The sequence below is a fragment of the Rhipicephalus microplus genome, chromosome 9, assembly GCF_043290135.1.
Source record: "Rhipicephalus microplus isolate Deutch F79 chromosome 9, USDA_Rmic, whole genome shotgun sequence".
NCBI classification, from domain to species: Eukaryota; Metazoa; Arthropoda; class Arachnida; order Ixodida; family Ixodidae; genus Rhipicephalus; species Rhipicephalus microplus.
The window spans coordinates 39,402,074-39,407,468 of NC_134708.1; positions in this window are offsets into that span (position 1 = coordinate 39,402,074).

Sequence of the window (5,395 nt, forward strand, 5' to 3'; positions counted from 1 at the left end):
GCATAAATATTCCTGCTTACCTTGCAATGCTTCATGATATTCCTGTAACTGGACGTCCTTTCAAATCGCCCATCTTCCGACCAAACAATCCAGAGGCTCTCGACCAGCATGGTGTGTAGCCTAATTGCTGGGTAAGGAGTGAGTGAGTGAGTGAGTGAGTGAGTGAGTGAGTGAGTGATTGTCGTTCGCTCGGAGGAAGAACAGCGAGCATTGATGGGAGCACCGCTGCGCACAGAAGCGCAGAATTGGCGCGAGAACGACAGGAAGGCGCTGCTTAGAAACGTGCAGCCGCAGCCGATGCTTCCAGGGCATCTTCATCTTCGCTGGCTTCCATCTTCAATGTGGCGGAAGGGCTCGTTTTTTTTTTTTTCACAGAGTTTCTCGCTTATCAGGCGTCTTCCAGTCACAGAAGTGTTGCTTTGAGTATCGTGCACGAGACGGTAGTTTACTAACGCGAGACACATCTTGTTTCTTGCTACTGAGGCTTTCAAACGACCCACTGAAGAGTAGAGATGCGCCGCATAGGTGACATGGACGAACGACAAAAGAACACAAAACGGACAAGGACATTTACCTCTGATCGTCTGTGCAGCGCATCGTGTCACTTCAGAAAGCCGTGTAAACTCTACACCCAGTGGAAGCGCTTGTAAACGTGACTCGTTCGTCTCTTTAGATGTGAAGCAGCTTACGGTGAAGCTCAATCTGGTGTAAATAACCACCCTTGCTGCGCATGCGCAACAGCTTGCCCAAGCACTACCAGAATGCACTTACGCGCTAGCGCGTTCGGGCCTACGTAAGTGGCTCTTTAAGAGGCTGTGGCCTCTTCCCCTCACACTCTCTCAGCAATCACGTCATGGCGTCGGGGAACGAGATTCTACATACGCGCTATGAACCCACCTGCTCCCCCGTGGCGGGGCAATGAAACAGTGGGGCGTTCTCGAGAAAGAGTTCGGGATGAGTAACAGCAACAGAAACTACTGTGAATTCATGGTGTGCTCCACTTTCAAGGACGCGTTAACATGGGGCAAGCTGGCCGTGATAAACGGAACCCATGCGCTGCTTGGAAATGCTACTCACGGATTCTTTTAGCGGGAGATTGCGGAATTTTTTTTACGTGACTCGATGTGCCTCGCCGACTTTATTTCAGCAAGATTTGATAAACATCGACCTTTCGTACTCGGCGTCACATTGACAGTGTTGCCTTTACGCAGTGCGCTCTATCCCGCTGATAACTTCATACGGCAATCTCGTATGGACATTCATTCATTCTTCCCTCGCACGACGCGAACCGTTATCGACGTCGTCGCCGCATGGGAAATAAGCGTATGTCGACAAACCGGAAGATATTCGACGAGTCGAGTCCACGTCCTATATATATCCTCGTTATATACCCCAGGGCGTCTCATTTGAATAATACGTAGACCTCACTGATTCCTAAAGGCCTGACCTAGGACTCGTTCGTTTTTTTCCGATTTGTTTTCCTGGTGCGTTCCCGCTTGAAAGATGGTAACGGGAGGGCGGGTGCGTACCGGACAACTCTTCGAAGCTGCAATCGTCAGCGTTATTTCTTTTTCCTCTTCTGTCGTTCTTTTTTTTCTTTTTTTTTCTATCGCCAATTTCCACGAGTCCTTCTCCGACTAAGCGATAACGCTTACTCTTACGTCTGCTTCGCAACGAATACCAACGACGCTCGGTATCCCACCGATATGTTCGCTGACCCGTCAGCATTCTCACGCCGAGCTGTTTCGCGTTCGTCTTGGTTTTGCGATCTCTCGTTTAGGCGATCGCTTTCGACCCACACCGCAGTCCACGCTTGGAGAAAGCGGGTTGGCATTTCGGGAACGTGGGTGGTCTCGAAGGGAGAACCCGAGCGATCTGTTCTCTTTCCTCTCAAAGGGAAGGAGATGGGGCGAGATCTTTGGGGAAGTGTGGAAGATGTGAAACTCCGTGAAAAAAAGTGGGGAAGGCTAAGGAAAGGAATGTAGAAGCGTAGATCCATTATCGAAGAAGAAGGAAACACCGCACGTGCCTAAGAAACAATGCTGCGCGAGATTTTTGTAGAGGGCGAGAGGAGTGGAAAGAGGGAAACTGTAGAAAATGGGGACGTTTGGGAGTGAAGGAAGCTGTGAAGCTTCTGGTACGTTCGGGTGAAGTTTTCAGAGTGCTCCGAAGGCCTTGGAAAGTTTGTGTAAAAGAGCAAGTATTATTGCTACAATACGTGGGCCACTACGCGATAACAAAAAAAAAAAGTGGTTTGAGAACCTGCTTCCTTTTCTGAAAGCTTTGAAGCTGTTGAATTCATCATCTTTCGAACACAGTCAGAGCTCCCTCAACCAGGATATGCCGTTATTTAAAGCAGGGATGAATGGTAATAAAGAATAAAGAAGTAAGCACAAAATTGAGAGGTCCAAAGAGTCATGTCACTTCCAGAGAGCAACTTTCGGCGTAATGTGTGGGGTGAATAGAAATATAGGTACTGCGGGACTTGGGGATTCTGAGGGAGGATGTAAGCGTGAAATTTAAGGAAAAGGGGAAGCCTTGGAAGGTGTCACGAGGCTAGTCAACCCACAAGCTCTCGTGTAGGTTCTTGTGCATACAAACCGATGAGAAAACCCACATCGGTAAAGAGAACACGAGACCGTTTATGCACACAAGAAAAACAACTAAATATATTTTCAATAAACTAGATAAAGAGAAAGGAATAAGAGGAAAAACAAACAAAGCACACAAATTCGAGGAGAAATTAACCTAATGACCGCGAAATGCTAAGGATGCGTAAGTTCCGCAATAGCAAAAGCGACTGTCACCGTTCGGTCGCGGCACTCTTGTAGACGGCGAGGGTTGATGCGATGGGGTGCAGACAAGGTAGATCAGAGGTCCAAGCGTTGCTCGTGGTTGAAGGTAGCTCCGGGCGCACCAAGGTCAGTGACCTCTCAGCGTTCGTCCTCCGACGCTGGGACGTAGCCCTGGAAACGGGACGAGCCTGGCCAAAGCCCGATGGTGAGAAGCCTGGCCAACGCCAAACGACGAGCAGCCTGGCCAACGCCAGACGACGAGCGGCCTGGCCAACGCCAGACGACGAGCGGCCTGGCCAACGCCAAACGATAGATGATGCTCGGGTGCCCGACCAGGTGGGAGCCCGCAGCAGCCTTGCCTCAGGAACTCGGCCGCCACCCCCGCGCTCTGGTAGCCTGCTTGCCTCCGTCGCGTCCCGGCCACGTCTCCCCGTTCTTCGTTCGGGCTTCTTCTCAACCAGCGTGGGGGCCTCTCATTGGTCCGAACTTCACGCGCCTCGTCTGCCCATCGTCTTCCTCACCGAATACGTCGCGAAAGCGCGCGTCCACACCATCGGTCGTCGTCGTCTTCTTTCCTATGCCGGTGCACTCGCGCACATTTTAAACCGAACACTGGTTGCACTCGCGCACTTCACGAAACGCGCACTTCACTTATCACAGAAGGGTCATTATCATCATCAGCCTGACTAGGCCCGCTGCTGGGTGAAAGGGCTCTCCCATGTTCCGCCAGTCAACTCGGCCCTGTGCTTGCTGCTGCTACTTTATAACCGCAAACCTAACTTTATCTCCCCTTCGTGCGTTTGCCTTCTCTGGTGCCCTGTCCAAGTCTTCTTCGTGGTTTCAACTATATGGTGTCCTTAACCCCGGTTTTTTTCCCTGACCAATTCCGTTCTCTTCTTGTCTCTTAAGGTTACCCCAATCATTTTCATTTCTATCGCTCGCTGCGTCGTCCTCAGTTTAAGCCGAACCTTCTTTGTAAGCCTTTCTGCGCCGTAGGTAAGTACCGGCAAGATGCAGCTGTTATATATTTTCTTCTTGAGGGATAGTGGTAATCTACCAGTCATGATTTCAAAATGATTGCCTAATGTGCTCCACCCCATTCTTATTCTTCTAGTTCCTTCTATCTCGTGGTTCGGCTCCGCGGTTACTGCCTGTCCTAAGTAGACGTACTCCTTTAGAGCTTCAAGCGCACTATTACCTATCTTGAAGCGCTGTTCTCTTCCGAGCTTGTTGTACATTACTTTCGTTTTCTGCAAATTAAATTTAAGACCTACCTAATGGTAATGGTATGAGGTATTTATTTAAGACTCAATGGAAAGGAAGAGAGAGTCACGGCCCATCTCTAACAAGCAACTCTCAGTGACGTCTGAGTGAGGGGTGCGGAAGCAGAAAATAGAAACTGTGGGAAATTGGGAACAGTGGGAACTTCATGAACAAACTGTATGTGGCTGTGAGCAGTCAGTGCCCCGCTAAAGAACAACACACTAAGGTGAGAGCTTTTTGGGGAGAAGAGTACTGGGGTGAAACGGGAGTAATTCAAGAAGAATTGGTAGAACAGAAACATTGCTGGACATGGGGAGTACTATGAAGGATCTAGGGACTTGAAAAGCGAGCGGGATAGGGGTGTGAACAATCACTGCACACTTAAACAGCACCTTTAGGGCGAGGTCTTTCCTGTGGGAGGGGAGAAGAAATTATCAGTGAAACAGGAAGTACTGTAGAAAAGGTAGGGACTTGAGAGGTGAGAAAAGGGAAGATGGGGAGTCAGGCTGAGCAGTCACGGCTGTTGTCCCGTTTGACGCTGCCATTGATTTCGTATTAGGAGCTCTCGCTCGCGTTGCCCGAAAGAAACAGTTCAGTGCCTTGAACGATGGCGTGTGGGTAGAGGTGGAAGATGAGTGAAGCTTACGAAAGTGGATGGAAGGTAGTTGAGTGGGGGAGTAAAGAAACAAGCTCCTTCGCGTCCCTTAACGATTCCTAAGCCGACTCTGACTGTGAAAACCTTGACTCATGAATTCCTTCCGTGATTGTTCTCTTCATTTCACGCGTGGTATACCTCTGTTGTGCATATTATTTTTATCAGTACTCTCTACCAGCTCTTATCTGTGTGCATCCTCTAGTCTTCATGTCCCTATGCACGTGTTTCTATATGCGGTTGACCATGACAACGATCATGATAACAACGACATTGATCGCTGATCGCGCGTTTTGGTACCTGCGCTCACATTCGTATCCCCACAAGGCACCCAAGGCATCCCCCGCACTTGATAGGGATGGAGGCGGAAATGTTGTAGGCCCGTGTGCTCAGATTTGGGCGCACGTTAAAGAACCTCAGGTGGTCAAAGTTTCCGGAGCCCTCCACTATGGCGTCTTTCATAATTATATGGTGGTTTTGGGACGTTAAACCCCACATATCAATCAATCACACTTGATAGGAGTGGCGGAAGCCTTACTTTTCCATTTCCCGCCCTTGATAAGGTTGGGGAGGTGAGAAGTAGTGAGTCAAATAGAGCCCTCTAAACTGAGTACTGCTCTTCACTCCGACAAGCCGATAGATAAGGTGGAACTGCCAGCAGCAGGTATGTACGTAGAAGCAGGCG